This window comes from Mixophyes fleayi (assembly GCF_038048845.1).
Source record: "Mixophyes fleayi isolate aMixFle1 chromosome 4 unlocalized genomic scaffold, aMixFle1.hap1 SUPER_4_unloc_5, whole genome shotgun sequence".
NCBI lineage: Eukaryota > Metazoa > Chordata > Amphibia > Anura > Limnodynastidae > Mixophyes > Mixophyes fleayi.
Genome location: NW_027445891.1, coordinates 215,824 through 238,547, shown reverse-complemented (window position 1 = coordinate 238,547; position 22,724 = coordinate 215,824). Strand labels below are relative to the sequence as shown.

The 22,724-nt window shown below is 40.9% G+C and overlaps 8 non-coding genes across 8 annotated transcripts; all 8 read right to left on the bottom strand.

The window, feature by feature from the left end:
- Nucleotides 1-1,890: 1,890 nt before the first annotated feature.
- Nucleotides 1,891-1,963, bottom strand: TRNAV-AAC (transfer RNA valine (anticodon AAC)). Its single transcript has one exon. It is a non-coding gene; the product is annotated as a tRNA-Val (tRNA).
- Nucleotides 1,964-3,365: 1,402 nt separating this feature from the next.
- Nucleotides 3,366-3,438, bottom strand: TRNAV-AAC (transfer RNA valine (anticodon AAC)). Its single transcript has one exon. It is a non-coding gene; the product is annotated as a tRNA-Val (tRNA).
- Nucleotides 3,439-4,840: 1,402 nt separating this feature from the next.
- On the bottom strand, nt 4,841-4,913 carry TRNAV-AAC (transfer RNA valine (anticodon AAC)). The gene has a single exon. It is a non-coding gene; the product is annotated as a tRNA-Val (tRNA).
- A 2,877-nt stretch (nt 4,914-7,790) lies between these two features.
- TRNAV-AAC (transfer RNA valine (anticodon AAC)) lies at nt 7,791-7,863 on the bottom strand. Its single transcript has one exon. It is a non-coding gene; the product is annotated as a tRNA-Val (tRNA).
- Nucleotides 7,864-9,266: 1,403 nt separating this feature from the next.
- On the bottom strand, nt 9,267-9,339 carry TRNAV-AAC (transfer RNA valine (anticodon AAC)). The gene has a single exon. It is a non-coding gene; the product is annotated as a tRNA-Val (tRNA).
- Nucleotides 9,340-10,741: 1,402 nt separating this feature from the next.
- TRNAV-AAC (transfer RNA valine (anticodon AAC)) lies at nt 10,742-10,814 on the bottom strand. Its single transcript has one exon. It is a non-coding gene; the product is annotated as a tRNA-Val (tRNA).
- Nucleotides 10,815-16,027: 5,213 nt separating this feature from the next.
- Nucleotides 16,028-16,100, bottom strand: TRNAV-AAC (transfer RNA valine (anticodon AAC)). The gene has a single exon. It is a non-coding gene; the product is annotated as a tRNA-Val (tRNA).
- A 1,402-nt stretch (nt 16,101-17,502) lies between these two features.
- Nucleotides 17,503-17,575, bottom strand: TRNAV-AAC (transfer RNA valine (anticodon AAC)). The gene has a single exon. It is a non-coding gene; the product is annotated as a tRNA-Val (tRNA).
- Between the last annotated feature and the right edge of the window lie 5,149 nt (nt 17,576-22,724).

Sequence of the window (22,724 nt, the reverse complement as noted above, 5' to 3'; positions counted from 1 at the left end):
GATGTAACGGTAATGTCTTGTTCAATTTTAGGCAGGGAGTTACGGCAAGTCACAGATCCCTCTTTCATGACCAAGAACAATGATGAGTGGTTCCTGGCAGATAAATGGCTTCCGCACACCATTCAATAAAGAAGCTGGGATGCAATGGTCGCATCCCCTTTCTATGTCTCCCTGAAACCTCATTGACATCATCCCTGTGACTTGTTCCTGAAAGACATAGAGAGGTTAGGTGCCCGACAGGAGCTATTGCTAAGATATACAGGAGGCGTATGGAAATGATTGTTAAATCATATATGAAGGTGGATAGGTAGATGGTGTTGCAATGACATTAAAAGTTCCCGTTGATACAACTATTTACAAGATGTTATATCAATTCTACATCTCACATGTCCTATATAAAAGGAGATCTAATGCTTGTTTCTGCCCGGTTTTGAACCGGGGACTTTTCGCGTGTTAGGCGAATGTGATAACCACTACACTTCAGAAACACCAGCTGTGAGCTTTGTTGACCTTTGCCACTGTAATAGACAGGGATCCTTACTGACATTTAATGATCTGTATCTGGACTCAAATTGATAAAAGGATTTAATTATTTACACTGACTGTCTGAGGGTGTTATCCTACACACATCGCGGTATCCAGGGTCCCCATTTCCTACTACTTCATTAGGGGTCCATCTTGGATGGTTGGTCACTTAGTAAAATCAGAATCCAGAGATAGTCCTTTCCCACCTTGTGTCTCATTATACCACATAGGTGTAGCATGATTGAATTCTGGTAAAATTTCCTAAATTACGGGGTGCCGTTCATTCTATGTGACATTCAGACATTTTTGTATGTGTCTCACAGTGATTAAAGTGGTTTCCTCACGCTGGGGAGGAGGACAGGGAATATTGTCGTATTTTGTTTTCATAATTTTTTGATCTTTTCATTTGTTTTTTGTTTCATTTAAGTTTTACTCTTTTATTATTCCGTTGTAGACCTAGTATAGTTACAAGATCAAATTTACTATTGATGTATTGGTGTTAAGGAAGATCTGATCTCAACCTGAACACCCATAGTTGACACTACAGTCAACTAGCTATCTCCCATCACTATATGCGGAAGTGCACAGACACTTACACATTTTGAACACAGCACTCCCATTGAGTGACTAGGAGGGAAATAGCTATATGAACCAGTTCTTGCCCACTCATTGGAGCCTTTGGCTGTCAGTGCAACCTCTAAGTCGTCTCATAGCAATATGGCTTGTGTAACAACATAGAAAGACAGTGGTGAGGAAGTGTTGATTATGAGACTGACGTGCTACCTACTGTGCTAACGAGGCCGCTTCACTGTATGCACATAACGTTGAACAATGTTCTTCAATTCTATCTTCACTATTAACTAATTTATAAGAAGATGTTTTATAATTCATAGTTATGTTTTGCTGCTGCTCTATGGTTAACTAATAAAATTAACCCCTTCCCGCTACAGGATGTAACGGTAATGTCTTGTTCAATTTTAGGCAGGGAGTTACGGCAAGTCACAGATCCCTCTGTCATGACCAAGAACAATGATGAGTGGTTCCTGGCAGATAAATGGCTTCCGCACACCATTCAATAAAGAAGCTGGGATGCAATGGTCGCATCCCCTTTCTATGTCTCCCTGAAACCTCATTGACATCATCCCTGTGACTTGTTCCTGAAAGACATAGAGAGGTTAGGTGCCCGACAGGAGCTATTGCTAAGATATACAGGAGGCGTATGGAAATGATTGTTAAATCATATATGAAGGTGGATAGGTAGATGGTGTTGCAATGACATTAAAAGTTCCCGTTGATACAACTATTTACAAGATGTTATATCAATTCTACATCTCACATGTCCTATATAAAAGGAGATCTAATGCTTGTTTCTGCCCGGTTTTGAACCGGGGACTTTTCGCGTGTTAGGCGAATGTGATAACCACTACACTACAGAAACACCAGCTGTGAGCTTTGTTGACCTTTGCCACTGTAATAGAGAGGGATCCTTACTGACATTTAATGATCTGTATCTGGACTCAAATTGATAAAAGGATTTAATTATTTACACTGACTGTCTGAGGGTGTTATCCTACACACATCGCGGTATCCAGGGTCCCCATTTCCTAGTACTTCATTAGGGGTCCATCTTGGATGGTTGGTCACTTAGTAAAATCAGAATCCAGAGATAGTCCTTTCCCACCTTGTGTCTCATTATACCACATAGGTGTAGTATGATTGAATTCTGGTAAAATTTCCTAAATTATGGGGTGCCGTTCATTCTATGTGACATTCAGACATTTTTGTATGTGTCTCACAGTGATTAAAGTGGTTTCCTCACGCTGGGGAGAAGGACAGGGAATATTGTTGTATTTTGTTTTCATAATTTTTTGATCTTTTCATTTGTTTTTTGTTTCATTTAAGTTTTACTCTTTTATTATTCCGTTGTAGACCTAGTATAGTTACAAGATCAAATTTACTATTGATGTATTGGTGTTAAGGAAGATCTGATCTCAACCTGAACACCCATAGTTGACACTACAGTCAACTAGCTATCTCCCATCACTATATGCGGAAGTGCACAGACACTTACACATTTTGAACACAGCACTCCCATTGAGTGACTAGGAGGGAAATAGCCATATGAATCAGTTCTTGCCCACTCATTGGAGCCTCTGGCTGTCAGTGCAACCTCTAAGTCGTCTCATAGCAATATGGCTGGTTTGACAACATAGAAAGACAGTGGTGAGGAAGTGTTGATTATGAGACTGACGTGCTACCTACTGTGCTAACGAGGCTGCTTCACTGTATGCAAATAACGTTGAACAATGTTCTTCAATTCTATCTTCACTATTAACTAATTTATAAGAAGATGTTTTCTAATTCATAGTTATGTTTTGCTGCTGCTCTATGGTTAACTAATAAAATTAACCCCTTCCCGCTACAGGATGTAACGGTAATGTCTTGTTCAATTTTAGGCAGGGAGTTACGGCAAGTCACAGATGCCTGTGTCATGACCAAGAACAATGATGAGTGGTTCCTGGCAGATAAATGGCTTCCGCACACCATTCAATAAAGAAGCTGGGATGCAATGGTCGCATCCCCTTTCTATGTCTCCCTGAAACCTCATTGACATCATCCCTGTGACTTGTTTCTGAAAGACATAGAGAGGTTAGGTGCCCGACAGGAGCTATTGCTAAGATATACAGGAGGCGTATGGAAATGATTGTTAAATCATATATGAAGGTGGATAGGTAGATGGTGTTGCAATGACATTAAAAGTTCCCGTTGATACAACTATTTACAAGATGTTATATCAATTCTACATCTCACATGTCCTATATAAAAGGAGATCTATTTCTTGTTTCTGTCCGGTTTTGAACCAGGGACCCTTCGCGTGTTAGGCGAATGTGATAACCACTACACTACAGAAACACCAGCTGTGAGCTTTGTTGACCTCTGCCACTGTAATAGAGAGGGATCCTTACTGACATTTAATGATCTGTATCTGGACTCAAATTGATAAAAGGATTTGATTATTTACACTGACTGTCTGAGGGTGTTATCCTACACACATCGAGGTATCCAGGGTCCCCATTTCCTAGTACTTCATTAGGGGTCCATCTTGGATGGTTGGTCACTTAGTAAAATCAGAATCCAGAGATAGTCCTTTCCCACCTTGTGTCTCATTATACCACATAGGTGTAGTATGATTGAATTCTGGTAAAATTTCCTAAATTATGGGGTGCCGTTCATTCTATGTGACATTCAGACATTTTTGTATGTGTCTCACAGTGATTAAAGTGGTTTCCTCACGCTGGGGAGAAGGACAGGGAATATTGTCGTATTTCGTTTTCATAATTTTTTGATCTTTTCATTTGTTTTTTGTTTCATTTAAATTTTACTCTTCTATTATTCTGTTGTAGACCTAGTATAGTTACAAGATCAAATGTACTATTGATGTATTGGTGTTAAGGAAGATCTGATCTCAACCTGAACACCCATAGTTGACACTACAGTCAACTAGCTATCTCCCATCACTATATGCGGAAGTGCACAGACACTTACACATTTTGAACACAGCACTCCCATTGAGTGACTAGGAGGGAAATAGCCATATGAATCAGTTCTTGCCCACTCATTGGAGCCTTTGGCTGTCAGTGCAACCTCTAATTCGTCTTATAGCAATATGGCTGGTTTGACAACATAGAAAGACAGTGGTGAGGAAGTGTTGAATATGAGACTGACGCGCTACCTACTGTGCTAACGAGGCCGCTTCACTGTATGCACATAACGTTGAACAATGTTCTTCAATTCTATCTTCACTATTAACTAATTTATAAGAAGATGTTTTGTAATTCATAGTTATGTTTTGCTGCTGCTCTATGGTTAACTAATAAAATTAACCCCTTCCCGCTACAGGATGTAACGGTAATGTCTTGTTCAATTTTAGGCAGGGAGTTACGGCAAGTCACAGATCCCTGTGTCATGACCAAGAACAATGATGAGTGGTTCCTGGCAGATAAATGGCTTCCGCACATCATTCAATAAAGAAGCTGGGATGCAATGGTCGCATCCCCTTTCTATTTCTCCCTGAATCCTCATTGACATCATCCCTGTGACTTGTTCCTGAAAGACATAGAGAGGTTAGGTGCCTGACAGGAACTATTGCTAAGATATACAGGAGGCCTATGGAAATGATTGTTAAATCATATATGAAGGTGGATAGGTAGATGGTGTTGCAATGACATTAAAAGTTCCTGTTGATACAACTATTTACAAGATCTTATATCAATTTTACATCTCACATGTCCTATATAAAAGGATATCTAACGCTTGTTTCTGCCCGGTTTCGAACTGGGGACCTTTCGCGTGTTAGGCGAATGTGATAACCACTACACTACAGAAACACCAGCTGTGAGCTTTGTTGACCTCTGCCACTGTAATAGAGAGGGATCCTTACTGACATTTAATGATCTGTATCTGGACTCAAATTGATAAAAGGATTTGATTATTTACACTGACTGTCTGAGGGTGTTATCCTACACACATCGAGGTATCCAGGGTCCCCATTTCCTAGTACTTCATTAGGGGTCCATCTTGGATGGTTGGTCACTTAGTAAAATCAGAATCCAGAGATAGTCCTTTCCCACCTTGTGTCTCATTATACCACATAGGTGTAGTATGATTAAATTCTGGTAAAATTTCCTAAATTATGGGGTGCCGTTCATTCTGTGTGACATTCAGACATTTTTGTATGTGTCTCACAGTGATTGAAGTGGTTTCCTCACGCTGGGGAGAAGGACAGGGAATATTGTCGTATTTCGTTTTCATAATTTTTTGATCTTTTCATTTGTTTTTTGTTTCATTTAAGTTTTACTCTTTTATTTTTCTGTTGTAGACCTAGTATAGTTACAAGATCAAATTTACTATTGATGTATTGGTATTAAGGAAGATCTGATCTCAACCTGAACACCCATAGTTGACACTACAGTCAACTAGCTATCTCCCATCACTATATGCGGAAGTGCACAGACACTTACACATTTTGAACACAGCACTCCCATTGAGTGACTAGGAGGGAAATAGCCATATGAATCAGTTCTTGCCCACTCATTGGAGCCTTTGGCTGTCAGTGCAACCTCTAATTCGTCTTATAGCAATATGGCTGGTTTGACAACATAGAAAGACAGTGGTGAGGAAGTGTTGAATATGAGACTGACGCGCTACCTACTGTGCTAACGAGGCCGCTTCACTGTATGCACATAACGTTGAACAATGTTCTTCAATTCTATCTTCACTATTAACTAATTTATAAGAAGATGTTTTGTAATTCATAGTTAAGTTTTGCTGCTGCTCTATGGTTAACTAATAAAATTAACCCCTTCCCGCTACAGGATGTAACGGTAATGTCTTGTTCAATTTTAGGCAGGGAGTTACGGCAAGTCACAGATCCCTGTGTCATGACCAAGAACAATGATGAGTGGTTCCTGGCAGATAAATGGCTTCCGCACATCATTCAATAAAGAAGCTGGGATGCAATGGTCGCATCCCCTTTCTATGTCTCCCTGAATCCTCATTGACATCATCCCTGTGACTTGTTCCTGAAAGACATAGAGAGGTTAGGTGCCTGACAGGAACTATTGCTAAGATATACAGGAGGCCTATGGAAATGATTGTTAAATCATATATGAAGGTGGATAGGTAGATGGTGTTGCAATGACATTAAAAGTTCCTGTTGATACAACTATTTACAAGATGTTTTATCAATTTTACATCTCACATGTCCTATATAAAAGGAGATCTAACGCTTGTTTCTGCCTGGTTTCGAACTGGGGACCTTTTGCGTGTTAGGCGAATGTGATAACCACTACACTACAGAAACACCAGCTGTGAGTTTTGTTGACCTCTGCCACTGTAATAGAGAGGGATCCTTACTGACATTTAATGATCTGTATCTGGACTCAAATTGATAAAAGGATTTGATTATTTACACTGACTGTCTGAGGGTGTTATCCTACACACATCGAGGTATCCAGGGTCCCCATTTCCTAGTACTTCATTAGGGGTCCATCTTGGATGGTTGGTCACTTAGTAAAATCAGAATCCAGAGATAGTCCTTTCCCACCTTATGTCTCATTATACCACATAGGTGTAGTATGATTGAATTCTGGTATAATTTCCTAAATTATGGGGTGCCGTTCATTCTGTGTGACATTCAGACATTTTTGTATGTGTCTCACAGTGATTAAAGTGGTTTCCTCACGCTGGGGAGAAGGACAGGGAATATTGTCGTATTTCGTTTTCATAATTTTTTGATCTTTTCATTTGTTTTTTGTTTCATTTAAATTTTACTCTTCTATTATTCTGTTGTAGACCTAGTATAGTTACAAGATCAAATGTACTATTGATGTATTGGTGTTAAGGAAGATCTGATCTCAACCTGAACACCCATAGTTGACACTACAGTCAACTAGCTATCTCCCATCACTATATGCGGAAGTGCACAGACACTTACACATTTTGAACACACCACTCCCATTGAGTGACTAGGAGGGAAATAGCCATATGAATCAGTTCTTGCCCACTCATTGGAGCCTTTGGTTGTCAGTGCAACCTCTACGTTGTCTCATAGCAATATGGCTGGTTTGACAACATAGAAAGACAGTGGTGAGGAAGTGTTGATTATGAGACTGACGCGCTACCTACTGTGCTAACGAGGCCGCTTCACTGTATGCACATAACGTTGAACAATGTTCTTCAATTCTATCTTCACTATTAACTAATTTATAAGAAGATGTTTTGTTATTCATAGTTATGTTTTGCTGCTGCTCTATGGTTAACTAATAAAATTAACCCCTTCCCGCTACAGGATATAACGGTAATGTCTTGTTCAATTTTAGGCAGGGAGTTACGGCAAGTCACAGATGCCTGTGTCATGACCAAGAACAATGATGAGTGGTTCCTGGCAGATAAATGGCTTCCGCACACCATTCAATAAAGAAGCTTGGATGCAATGGTCGCATCCCCTTTCTATGTCTCCCTGAAACCTCATTGACATCATCCCTGTGACTTGTTCCTGAAAGACATAGAGAGGTTAGGTGCCCGACAGGAGCTATTGCTAAGATATACAGGAGGCGTATGGAAATGATTGTTAAATCATATATGAAGGTGGATAGGTAGATGGTGTTGCAATGACATTAAAAGTTCCCGTTGATACAACTATTTACAAGATGTTATATCAATTCTACATCTCACATGTCCTATATAAAAGGAGATCTAATTCTTGTTTCTGTCCGGTTTTGAACCGGGGACCTTTCACGTGTTAGGCGAATGTGATAACCACTACACTACAGAAACACCAGCTGTGAGCTTTGTTGACCTCTGCCATTGTAATAGAGAGGGATCCTTACTGACATTTAATGATCTGTATCTGGACTCAAATTGATAAAAGGATTTGATTATTTACACTGACTGTCTGAGGGTGTTATCCTACACACATTGAGGTATCCAGGGTCCCCATTTCCTAGTACTTCATTAGGGGTCCATCTTGGATGGTTGGTCACTTAGTAAAATCAGAATCCAGAGATAGTCCTTTCCCACCTTGTGTCTCATTATACCACATAGGTGTAGTATGATTGAATTCTGGTAAAATTTCCTAAATTATGGTTTGCCGTTCATTTTGTGTGACATTCAGACATTTTTGTATGTGTCTCACAGTGATTAAAGTGGTTTCCTCACGCTGGGGAGAAGGACAGGGAATATTGTCGTATTTCGTTTTCATAATTTTTTTAATCTTTTCATTTGTTTTTTGTTTCATTTAAGTTTTACTCTTTTATTATTCTGTTGTAGACCTAGTATAGTTACAAGATCAAATTTACTATTGATGTATTGGTGTTAAGGAAGATCTGATCTCAACCTGATCAACCATAGTTGAAACTACAGTCAACTAGCTATCTCCCATCACTATATGCGGAAGTGCACAGACACTTACACATTTTGAACACAGCACTCCCATTGAGTGACTAGGAGGGAAATAGCCATATGAATCAGTTCTTGCCCACTCATTGGAGCCTTTGGCTGTCAGTGCAACCTCTAATTCGTCTTATAGCAATATGGCTGGTTTGACAACATAGAAAGACAGTGGTGAGGAAGTGTTGAATATAAGACTGACGCGCTACCTACTGTGCTAACGAGGCCGCTTCACTGTATGCACATAACGTTGAACAATGTTCTTCAATTCTATCTTCACTATTAACTAATTTATAAGAAGATGTTTTGTAATTCATAGTTATGTTTTGCTGCTGCTCTATGGTTAACTAATAAAATTAACCCCTTCCCGCTACAGGATGTAACGGTAATGTCTTGTTCAATTTTAGGCAGGGAGTTACGGCAAGTCACAGATCCCTGTGTCATGACCAAGAACAATGATGAGTGGTTCCTGGCAGATAAATGGCTTCCGCACATCATTCAATAAAGAAGCTGGGATGCAATGGTCGCATCCCCTTTCTATGTCTCCCTGAATCCTCATTGACATCATCCCTGTGACTTGTTCCTGAAAGACATAGAGAGGTTAGGTGCCTGACAGGAACTATTGCTAAGATATACAGGAGGCCTATGGAAATGATTGTTAAATCATATATGAAGGTGGATAGGTAGATGGTGTTGCAATGACATTAAAAGTTCCTGTTGATACAACTATTTACAAGATGTTATATCAATTTTACATCTCACATGTCCTATATAAAAGGATATCTAACGCTTGTTTCTGCCCGGTTTCGAACTGGGGACCTTTCGCGTGTTAGGCGAATGTGATAACCACTACACTACAGAAACACCAGCTGTGAGCTTTGTTGACCTCTGCCACTGTAATAGAGAGGGATCCTTACTGACATTTAATGATCTGTATCTGGACTCAAATTGATAAAAGGATTTGATTATTTACACTGACTGTCTGAGGGTGTTATCCTACACACATCGAGGTATCAAGGGTCACCATTTCCTAGTACTTCATTAGGGGTCCATCTTGGATGGTTGGTCACTTAGTAAAATCAGAATCCAGAGATAGTCCTTTCCCACCTTGTGTCTCATTATAGCACATAGGTGTAGTATGATTAAATTCTGGTAAAATTTCCTAAATTATGGGGTGCCGTTCATTCTGTGTGACATTCAGACATTTTTGTATGTGTCTCACAGTGATTAAAGTGGTTTCCTCACGCTGGGGAGAAGGACAGGGAATATTGTTGTATTTTGTTTTCATAATTTTTTGATCTTTTCATTTGTTTTTTGTTTCATTTAAGTTTTACTCTTTTATTATTCCGTTGTAGACCTAGTATAGTTACAAGATCAAATTTACTATTGATGTATTGGTGTTTAGGAAGATCTGATCTCAACCTGATCACCCATAGTTGAAACTACAGTCAACTAGCCATCTCCCATCACTATACGCGGAAGTGCACAGACACTTACACATTTTGAACACAGCACTCCCATTGAGTGACTAGGAGGGAAATAGCCATATGAATCAGTTCTTGCCCACTCATTGGAGCCTTTGGCTGTCAGTGCAACCTCTAAGTAGTCTCATAGCAATATGGCTGGTTTGACAACATAGAAAGACAGTGGTGAGGAAGTGTTGATTATGAGACTGACGTGCTACCTACTGTGCTAACGAGGCCGCTTCACTGTATGCACATAACGTTGAACAATGTTCTTCAATTCTATCTTCACTATTAACTAATTTATAAGAAGATGTTTTCTAATTCATAGTTATGTTTTGCTGCTGCTCTATGGTTAACTAATAAAATTAACCCCTTCCCGCTACAGGATGTAACGGTAATGTCTTGTTCAATTTTAGGCAGGGAGTTATGGCAAGTCACAGATCCCTGTGTCATGACCAAGAACAATGATAAGTGGTTCCTGGCAGATAAATGGCTTCCGCACACCATTCAATAAAGAAGCTGGGATGCAATGGTCGCATCCCCTTTCTATGTCTCCCTGAATCCTCATTGACATCATCCCTGTGACTTGTTCCTGAAAGACATAGAGAGGTTAGGTGCCTGACAGGAACTATTGCTAAGATATACAGGAGGCCTATGGAAATGATTGTTAAATCATATATGAAGGTGGATAGGTAGATGGTGTTGCAATGACATTAAAAGTTCCTGTTGATACAACTATTTACAAGATGTTTTATCAATTTTACATCTCACATGTCCTATATAAAAGGAGATCTAACGCTTGTTTCTGCCCGGTTTCAAACTGGGGACCTTTCGCGTGTTAGGCGAATGTGATAACCACTACACTACAGAAACACCAGCTGTGAGTTTTGTTGACCTCTGCCCAGGGCCGGACTGGGACTAAAAATCAGCCCTGGCATTTAAGGTACACAGGCCCACCTCAGTTCCAGCAGGAATGAAAATATGTGCCGCCGCGTAGCGGTGGCGCTGAACACGGCGTGACCTCATTGTGTTGTGGGTGTGGCCAACATGGGGCATTGATACATACATTATAATAATACATTACATTTTAGACAAATACACAGGCCCTACTGTTAGAAGCACACAGCGTTGCCTTCACAAGCAGTACGTTGTGAAGCGGGACATACCTCCCAACTGTCCTTGCAGTCGGACCAAATCCTGACTAAGGGAGACAGTCATCCAAATTCAGGACTGCCCTACCAGATTCAGGACAGTTGGCAGACTGTCCTGCTCTCTCCTACCTGTCTTGGTCACTTTCACCACTTGTAGCAGATGGTTTCTTTAGCTCAGTTCATTCTTGTCTCGAACCTGGAATATTGGATGCCCTATTTTGAAAAAAAAAATGGGTACATGAGATTTAGAAAACTCCAACCAGCCCCAATGTTAAAACAATAGCACTCACGTTTTATAATTAGGCCTACCTCCAGTCCCCACAATAATAATATTCACATTAATTAAGTAGACCAATTTCCCTCCAACCAGCCCCAACATAAAATTAACAGTATACCCATTTACTCAAGACATATTTCCCTCCCTCCAAACAGTCCCAGCAATAAATTAAATAGCATTAAAATGTAATAAATATAGCCATTTTCCACAACCAATCCCGACAATAAATAATTTATATTCACATTCAATAAATAGCCCTTCTCCCCAAAATCAGCCCCATATTCAATTGATAGCCCTAAACCACCCCAGCATTAAATTAAAGGTTCTTTCACCTCACCTTAAATAATTAGCCCCCACCTACACTCCACCATTAAATAGCCTACCTCCCACACTATATTAAGATCCTCCCTTCTCTCACATATTATATTAAAATACTGCGCGCACGCACACACATGCTATATTTAAAATACTGCGCTCGCGCACACTATATGAACATGGCCAAACACGCACGTACACTATAGCAACATGGGGCCACACATGCACAAAATTAGCCCCACAGCCACACTGTTAGCCCCACTGGTTGTTAGCCCCACTGTCTGGTTGTTAGCCCCACTGTCTGGTTGTTAGCCCCACTGTTTTTCCTCCACTGTTTGTTAGCCCCACTGTTTATTTGTTAGCACCACTGTTTGTTAGCCCCACTGTTTGTTTGTTAGCCCCACTGTTTGTTTGTTAGCCCCACTGTTTGTTTGTTTGTTAGCCCCACTGTTTGTTTGTTTGTTAGCCCCACTGTTTGTTTGTTTGTTAGCCCCACTGTTTGTTTGTTAGCCCCACTGTTTTTCCTCCACTGCTTGTTTGTTAGCCCCACTGTTTGTTTGTTAGCCCCACTGTTTGTTTGTTAGCCCCACTGTTTGTTTGTTTGTTAGCCCCACTGTTTGTTTGTTAGCCCCACTGTTTGTTTGTTTGTTAGCCCCACTGTTTGTTTGTTTGTTAGCCCCACTGTTTGTTTGTTAGCCCCACTGTTTGTTTGTTTGTTAACCCCACTGTTTGTTTGTTAGCCCCACTGTTTGTTTGTTTGTTAGCCCCACTGTTTGTTTGTTTGTTAGCCCCACTGTTTGTTTGTTAGCCCCACTGTTTGTTTGTTAGCCCCACTGTTTGTTTGTTTGTTAGCCCCACTGTTTGTTTGTTAGCCCCACTGTTTGTTTGTTTGTTAGCCCCACTGTTTGTTTGTTAGCCCCACTGTTTGTTTGTTTGTTAGCCCCACTGTTTGTTTGTTAGCCCCACTGTTTGTTTGTTAGCCCCACTGTTTGTTTGTTTGTTAGCCCCACTGTTTGTTTGTTAGCCCCACTGTTTGTTTGTTTGTTAGCCCCACTGTTTGTTTGCTAGCCCCACTGTTTGTTTGTTTGTTAGCCCCACTGTTTTTCCTCCACTGTTTGTTTGTTAGCCCCACTGTTTTTCCTCCACTGTTTGTTTTTTTGCCCCAGTTTGCCAGCCCCACTGTTTGCCACACTATTACTTACTTACACACACAGACACTTACCTTTTTACATCCAGCAGCAGCAGCACCCTGCGCGCTGGTCAGCCAACGGAGAATCAATGACTGCCGACTATGCAGTAATCACATGGGACGGCGCCTGTGGCGTGGTGCCGTCCCATGTGATTACTCACATAGTCGCCAGTCATTGACTCTCCGTCCGCCGAGCAGCGCGCAGGGTGCTGCTGCTCGGCGGACATGCGGACCGGCCCTTCTGGCCATCGGCCCTTCTGGCATTTGCCAGAAGTGCCAGATGGCCAGTCCGCCCCTGCCTCTGCCACTGTAATAGAGAGGGATCCTTACTGACATTTAATGATCTGTATCTGGACTCAAATTGATAAAAGGATTTGATTATTTACACTGACTGTCTGAGGGTGTTATCCTACACACATCGAGGTATCCAGGGTCCCCATTTCCTAGTACTTCATTAGGGGTCCATCTTGGATGGTTGGTCACTTAGTAAAATCAGAATCCAGAGATAGTCCTTTCCCACCTTATGTCTCATTATACCACATAGGTGTAGTATGATTGAATTCTGGTATAATTTCCTAAATTATGGGGTGCCGTTCATTCTGTGTGACATTCAGACATTTTTGTATGTGTCTCACAGTGATTAAAGTGGTTTCCTCACGCTGGGGAGAAGGACAGGGAATATTGTCGTATTTCGTTTTCATAATTTTTTGATCTTTTCATTTGTTTTTTGTTTCATTTAAATTTTACTCTTCTATTATTCTGTTGTAGACCTAGTATAGTTACAAGATCAAATGTACTATTGATGTATTGGTGTTAAGGAAGATCTGATCTCAACCTGAACACCCATAGTTGACACTACAGTCAACTAGCTATCTCCCATCACTATATGCGGAAGTGCACAGACCCTTACACATTTTGAACACAGCACTCTCATTGAGTGACTAGGAGGGAAATAGCCATATGAATCAGTTCTTGCCCACTCATTGGAGCCTTTGGCTGTCAGTGCAACCTCTACGTCGTCTCATAGCAATATGGCTGGTTTGACAACATAGAAAGACAGTGGTGAGGAAGTGTTGATTATGAGACTGACGCGCTACCTACTGTGCTAACGAGGCCGCTTTACTGTAAGCACATAACGTTGAACAATGTTCTTCAATTCTATCTTTACTATTAACTTATTTATAAGAAGATGTTTTCTAATTCATAGTTATGTTTTGCTGCTGCTCTATGGTTAACTAATAAAATTAACCCCTTCCCGCTACAGGATGTAACGGTAATGTCTTGTTCAATTTTAGGCATGGAGTTACGGCAAGTCACAGATCCCTGTGTCATGACCAAGAACAATGATGAGTGGTTCCTGGCAGATAAATGGCTTCCGCACACCATTCAATAAAGAAGCTGGGATGCAATGGTCGCATCCCCTTTCTATGTCTCCCTGAAACCTCATTGACATCATCCCTGTGACTTGTTTCTGAAAGACATAGAGAGGTTAGGTGCCCGACAGGAGCTATTGCTAAGATATACAGGAGGCGTATGGAAATGATTGTTAAATCATATATGAAGGTGAATAGGTAGATGGTGTTGCAATGACATTAAAAGTTCCCGTTGATACAACTATTTACAAGATGTTATATCAATTCTACATCTCACATGTCCTATATAAAAGGAGATCTAATTCTTGTTTCTGTCTGGTTTTGAACCGGGGACCTTTCGCATGTTAGGGGAATGTGATAACCACTACACTACAGAAACACCAGCTGTGAGCTTTGTTGACCTCTGCCACTGTAATAGAGAGGGATTCTTACTGACATTTAATGATCTGTATCTGGACTCAAATTGATAAAAGGATTTGATTATTTACACTGACTGTCTGAGGGTGTTATCCTACACACATCGAGGTATCCAGGGTCCCCATTTCCTAGTACTTCATTAGGGATCCATCTTGGATGGATGGTCACTTAGTAAAATCAGAATCCAGAGATAGTCCTTTCCCACCTTATGTCTCATTATACCACATAGGTGTAGTATGATTAAATTCTGGTAAAATTTCCTAAATTATGGGGTGCCGTTCATTCTGTGTGACATTCAGACATTTTTGTATGTGTCTCACAGTGATTAAAGTGGTTTCCTCACGCTGGGGAGAAGGACAGGGAATATTATTGTATTTTGTTTTCATAATTTTTTGATCTTTTCATTTGTTTTTTGTTTCATTTAAGTTTTACTCTTTTATTATTCCGTTGTAGACCTAGTATAGTTACAAGATCAAATTTACTATTGATGTATTGGTGTTAAGGAAGATCTGATCTCAACCTGAACACCCATAGTTGACACTACAGTCAACTAGCTATCTCCCATCACTATATGCGGAAGTGCACAGACACTTACACATTTTGAACACAGCACTCCCATTGAGTGACTAGGAGGGAAATAGCCATATGAATAAGTTATTGCCCACTCATTGGAGCCTTTGGCTGTCAGTGCAACCTCTACGTCGTCTCATAGCAATATGGCTGGTTTGACAACATAGAAAGACAGTGGTGAGGAAGTGTTGATTATGAGACTGACGCGCTACCTACTGTGCTAACGAGGCCGCTTCACTGTATGCACATAACGTTGAACAATGTTCTTCAATTCTATCTTCACTATTAACTAATTTATAAGAAGGTGTTTTGTAATTCATAGTTATGTTTTGCTGCTGCTCTATGGTTAACTAATAAAATTAACCCCTTCCCGCTACAGGATGTAACGGTAATGTCTTGTTCAATTTTAGGCAGGGAGTTACGGCAAGTCACAGATCCCTGTGTCATGACCAAGAACAATGATGAGTGGTTCCTGGCAGATAAGTGGCTTCCGCACACCATTCAATAAAGAAGCTGGGATGCAATGGTCGCACCCCCTTTCTATGTCTCCCTGAAACCTCATTGACACAATCCCTGTGACTTGTTCCTGAAAGACATAGAGAGGTTAGGTGCCCTAAAGGAGCTATTGCTAAGATATACAGGAGGCGTATGGAAATGATTGTTAAATCATATATGAAGGTGGATAGGTAGATGATGTTGCAATGACATTAAAAGTTCCTGTTGATACAACTATTTACAAGATGTTATATCAATTTTACATCTCACATGTCCTATATAAAAGGAGATCCAACGCTTGTTTCTGCCCGGTTTCGAAACGGGGACCTTTCGCGTGTTAGGCGAATGTGATAACCACTACACTACAGAAACACCAGCTGTGAGCTTTGGTGACCTCTGCCACTGTAATAGAGAGGGATCCTTACTGACATTTAATGATCTGTATCTGGACTCAAATTGATAAAAGGATTTGATTATTTACACTGACTGTCTGAGGGTGTTATCCTACACACATCGAGGTATCCAGGGTCCCCATTTCCTAGTACTTCATTAGGGGTCCATCTTGGATGGTTGGTCACTTAGTAAAATCAGAATCCAGAGATAGTCCTTTCCCACCTTGTGTCTCATTATACCACATAGGTGTAGTATGATTGAATTCTGGTATTGTTTCCTAAATTATGGGGTGCCGTTCATTCTGTGTGACATTCAGACATTTTTGTATGTGTCTCACAGTGATTAAAGTGGTTTCCTCATGCTGGGGAGAAGGACAGGGAATATTGTTGTATTTCGTTTTCATAATTTTTTGATCTTTTCATTTGTTTTTTATTTCATTTAAGTTTTACTCTTTTATTATTCTGTTGTAGACCTAGTATAGTTACAAGATCAAATTTACTATTGATGTATTTGTGTTAAGGAAGATCTGATTTTAACCTGATCACCCATAGTTGAAACTACAGTCAACTAGCTATCTCCCATCACTATACGCGGAAGTGCACAGACACTTACACATTTTGAACACAGCACTCCCATTGAGTGACTAGGAGGGAAATAGCCATATGAATCAGTTCTTGCCCACTCATTGGAGCCTTTGGCTGTCAGTGCAACCTCTACGTCGTCTCTTAGCAATATGGCTGGTTTGACAACATAGAAAGACAGTGGTGAGGAAGTGTTGATTATGAGACTGACGCGCTACCTACTGTGCTAACGAGGCCGCTTCACTGTATGCACATAACGTTGAACAATGTTCTTCAATTCTATCTTCACTATTAACTAATTTATAAGAAGATGTTTTGTAATTCATATTTATGTTTTGCTGCTGCTCTATGGTTAACTAATAAAATTAACCCCTTCCTGCTACAGGATGTAACGGTAATGTCTTGTTCAATTTTAGGCAGGGAGTTACGGCAAGTCACAGATCCCTGTGTCATGACCAAGAACAATGATGAGTGGTTCCTGGCAGATAAATGGCTTCCGCACACCATTCAATAAAGAAGCTGGGATGCAATGGTCGCATCCCCTTTCTATGTCTCCCTGAAACCTCATTGACATCATCCCTGTGACTTGTTCCTGAAAGACATAGAGAGGTTAGGTGCCCTAAAGGAGCTATTGCTAAGATATACAGGAGGCGTATGGAAATGATTGTTAAATCATATATGAAGGTGGATAGGTAGATGATGTTGCAATGACATTAAAAGTTCCTGTTGATACAACTATTTACAAGATGTTATATCAATTTTACATCTCACATGTCCTATATAAAAGGAGATCCAACGCTTGTTTCTGCCCGGTTTCGAAACGGGGACCTTTCGCGTGTTAGGCGAATGTGATAACCACTACACTACAGAAACACCAGCTGTGAGCTTTGGTGACCTCTGCCACTGTAATAGAGAGGGATCCTTACTGACATTTATTGATCTGTATCTGGACTAGAGATGGTCACTGACCCCCGTGTTTTGGTTTTGGATTCGGTTTTGGATCTGGATTACCGTCGTGTTTTGGTTTTGGTTTTGGTTTTGCAAAACCGCCATTGCGTGTTTTGGTTTTGGTTTTGGTTTTGTTTGGTTTTGTTTTGCTATTTTTTGGGAAAATCCATGTTTTTGGGCCTAAATTAACCCAATTTAGTGCTCCAACTGTTTTAGAGACAAGTAATCTAATTGTTGAGGTAATAAATCATCCAAAAAAACAGTTTAATTCTTCGTTGGTAGGCCTATTCTACACACAAAACAGATTGTCTTCCTCTCCATCTATGCATATTGGCAATGCAGCCATCGTCTTTGAATGTATATTACACCCTACACTTATAGTTAAATATGTAAAGAAATGGAAAAAGCCAGTTTGCTTTCTGTCTCTCAAGGCCCCCCTCCACTTGTATAAAATAGCAAAAAATTCAGCCATTATAGACTGTACAATATTAATTGACATGGAGAAAGCCAGTTTGGTTTCTGTCTCTCTAGGCCCCCCTCCACTTGTATAAAATACTAAAAAATTCAGCCATTATAGACTGTACAATATTAATTGACATGGAGAAAGACAGTTTGGGGTCACTCTGTCTCTCTAGGCCCCCCTCCACTTGTATAAAATACCAAAAAATTCAGCCATTATAGACTGTACAATATTAATTGACATGGAGAAAGCCAGTTTGGTTTCTGTCTCTCTAGCCCCCCCTCCACTTGTATAAAATACTAAAAAATTCAGCCATTATAGACTGTACAATATTAATTGACATGGAGAAAGACAGTTTGGGGTCACTCTGTCTCTCTAGGCCCCCCTCCACTTGTATAAAATACCAAAAAATTCAGCCATTATAGACTGTACAATATTAATTGACATGGAGAAAGCCAGTTTGGTTTCTGTCTCTCTAGGCCCCCCTCCACTTGTATAAAATACTAAAAAATTCAGCCATTATAGACTGTACAATATTAATTGACATGGAGAAAGACAGTTTGGGGTCACTCTGTCTCTCTAGGCCCCCCTCCACTTGTATAAAATACCAAAAAATTCAGCCATTATAGACTGTACAATATTAATTGACATGGAGAAAGCCAGTTTGGTTTCTGTCTCTCTAGGCCCCCCTCCACTTGTATAAAATACTAAAAAATTCAGCCATTATAGACTGTACAATATTATGAAAAATGGACAAAGCCAGTTTAGGGTCACTCTGTCTATGACACCCTACCCTTAAGGATAAATTGCCCTAACAGCAGCCTTTCAAGATGGTATGTGATATGGAAATGCCACAAGTCCCTTTCCTCTTTGGGGGTAGATTGCACCCTACACTTACATAGAAAGTTTTAAAAAGATGTTATCGGCATCATCTTCAGCTTCATCCTCACCCTCATCAGTGTGTACGTCATCATCACAGACTATCAATTCATCGCCGCTTGAATCCGCCATTAGAGAACAGTCAGTGCTTGGATGTCTTGGATGGTGAAGGCCTTCCTCGTGGAAGATGTAGTTCATTTTTATAAACATCATTTTCTCCACATTTTTGGGAAGTAACCTTCTACGGCGATCACTGACTAAGTTCCCTGCTGTGCTGAACACTCGTTCAGAGTACACACTGGACGGTGGGCAGCTTAGGTATTGCAAAGCAAGTTTGTACATGGGTTTCCAAATGGCTTGCTTTTCTTCCCAGTAAGGAAAGGGACTGTCTGACATTTCCATATCAACTACCTCTTGAAAGTAATCCTCCACCATCCTTTGCATGTTTATACTCATATTGGATGGACTTATGGGCAAAGTGACACTTTTTTTTGAAAAATCCTTCAAACCAGCCCAGATGTTAAATTGTTCTCGTCTGCCCCCTGTGTCTTCCCTGCTTCTTTTTTGGAAATTTAATTTTTTACGAGCAACAGCTTGAGAAAGTGAAGGAGGACACGTCGTCAAGCCGAGGCCCAGTTCAGCGGCCAACTTGCTGAGCAATAGCTCCTTGCAAAAGTTCACATCTCGCTCATTTACAAGTAAAGACTCAATGTAGGTTTTAAACCTTGGATCAAGCACAGTGGCCAAAACGTACTGATCCGAGTTCAAGATCTTAATAACTCGAGGATCATTGTGAAGCGAATTAAGTACTTGATCGACAAGGCCAACATACTTTGCTGAATTGCTTGCTTTCAGCTCCTCCTTCATTTTCTCAAGCTGCTTTTCCAATAGTCTAATTAAAGGAATGACTTGGCTCAAACTAGCAGAGTCTGCACTGACCTCACATGTCACAACTTCAAATGGTTTCAGCACCTTGCACAGCACTGAAAGGATTCCCCACTGTGCAAGAGTGAAATACATCCCCCCTCCTTTCCCAATGTCATGACTTGTGCAATATGCTTGGATGGCTTTGCGCTGTTCCTCCATCCTCTGAAGCATGTACAGGGTGGAATTCCACCGAGTTACCACCTCTTGCTTAAGTTGGTGGCAGGGCAAGTTAAACTGCTCTTGGAGCTGCTGTAATCTCCTACATGCTGTGGCTGAATGCCTGAAATGGCCTGAAATTTTACGGGCCACCGAAAGCATCTCCTGCACCTCACGGTTATTTCGTAGGAAGCTCTGCACCACCAAGTTGATGGTGTGAGCAAAACAGGGAATATGTTGGAAATCACCCAGCTGTAATGCTCGCACTATATTGTTGGCGTTATCTGAAATGACATACCCTGGGGAGAGTCCGAGTGGTATAAGCCATGCATCAATCACATCTCTCAGTTTGCGTAACAAATTGTCAGCCGTATGCCTGTTAGTGAAGCCGGTGATACAAAGAGTGGCCTGCCTGTGACAAATGTTACGTAGTGGTGTACATGCTGCTGCTGTTCCTGCTGGTGAAGGTGAATGACCAACCCAGTGGGCTGTCACAGTCATATAGTCTTTGGTTTGGCCACTTCCACTTGTCCACATATCTGTGGTTAAGTGAACAGTGGGCAGAATGGCATTTTTCAGCGCAATCTCTACATTTTTACACACTTTTTGGTATAGTTGTGGAATAGCTTTACGGGAGAAATGGTGTCGCGATGGAATTCTGTAACGCGGACACAAAACCTCAATTAACTGTGAAAAACCAGCTGCGTTTATTGTGGAGATTGGACGCAGATCTAACACTAACATTGCAGCCATGGCGTCTGTGATTCGCTTGGCGACTGGGTGACTGCTGTCATATTTGCTTCCCCTCGCAAATGATTGTTTCACAGTTAATTGCTGAAATGTAGGACTGCTCATTTTATTCACCTGCCTCTGGGATGACGATTCACCCCCAGCAGCAGCAACAGCAGCAGCAGGACTAACGCTTTCTTCAGAGGAATCAATAATAGTGCCGGAGTCATCCAGCCTTAAGTGGGATGCCGGGCTAACTCCGAGCGCTACTGAGGATATTGATGAGGATGGTGTGGTGGGTGTATTTTGTAGCCGTCGGTATGTCGGTGAGCGGAGGGTCTTAGCTGATGAGGGAGTGCTTGTATTCTTTTGGGAAGAACTTTCAGCTTTTCCCAACACTTTGCCATGAACTCTCGTTAAATGGCGTAACATAGACGAGGTTCCAAGATGGTTAAGGTCCCTCCCTCGACTGACTGTGGCTTCACATACACTACAAATGGCTATACAATTGTTGTCTGGATTTGGGTAGAAATAATTCCACACATAAGAAGTGGATTTTTTTGTTTTATGCCCAGGCATGACAATGGCCTTTTTCTTGTCACGTGCCAGAACTGCTGCCACTGGTGCAGGACTTACACAAACAACCTCATCCTCATCAACATCCTCATTAGCGCCCTCGTCGCCTACACAAATCTCCCCCTCATCCTCTTCTAATTCCAAAGTGGCATCCTCAATTTGGGTATCACCGGCTACACTCGGGCTATTAAGGCACACATCAGCAGAATGCTCACGATTAGACATCCCACTGTTGGATGGACTCTCCACAGGGATTGTTGTCATTTGTGAATCAGAGCAAATATTCTCCTGTAATGCCTCACTGGTATCTTGCAGCTCAGCTTTGACGCGTAACAGTAGTTGTGCACCAATTGTAGCCTGGGTAACTTTTTGGGATCTGCCACTAATAGCCAAAGGTGAAGGCCTCATTCTCTCTTTGCCACTGCGTGTGTAGAATGGCATGCTTGCAATTTTTTTTTTATCGTCACTTAACTTTTGCTCAGTTACACTTCTTTTTCGCTTCAATACAGTAAATTTTTTTTTGGTTTTTGTTTTTTGCACTAATTTGAAAACACTCTGTTGTTTGACATCGCCTTGGCCAGATGACGTACTGGGAACACTAACATCAGGACTGGTGACAGAACCTGGTTGCTCATTTAGATCATATGTGGACTGCTTTGAATCCATTCTGAGCGCAAACCACTGAGGAGTGCTAAAAATTATTGAGTAGATACTGCTGACAGATATGACTTTTGACAGCCAGAAATATTAATGCACAATTAGGGAGGACACCCCAAAAACACTGAGGAGTGCTAAAAATTATTGAGTAGATACTGCTGACAGATATGACTTTTGACAGCCAGAAATATTAATGCACAATTAGAGAGGACACCCCAAAAACACTGAGGAGTGCTAACATTTATTGAGTAGATACTGCTGACAGATATGACTTTTGACAGCCAGAAATATTAATGCACAATTAGAGAGGACACCCCAAAAACACTGAGGAGTGCTAACATTTATTGAGTAGATACTGCTGACAGATATGACTTTTGACAGCCAGAAATATTAATGCACAATTAGGGAGGACACCCCAAAAACACAGAGGAGTGCTAAAATTTATTGAGTAGATACTGCTGACAGATATGACTTTTGACAGCCAGAAATATTAATGCACAATTAGAGAGGACACCCCAAAAACACTGAGGAGTGCTTAAAATTATTGAGTAGATACTGCTGACAGATATGACTTTTGACAGCCAGAAATATTAATGCACAATTAGAGAGGACACCCCAAAAACACTGAGGAGTGCTTAAAATTATTGAGTAGATACTGCTGACAGATATGACTTTTGACAGCCAGAAATA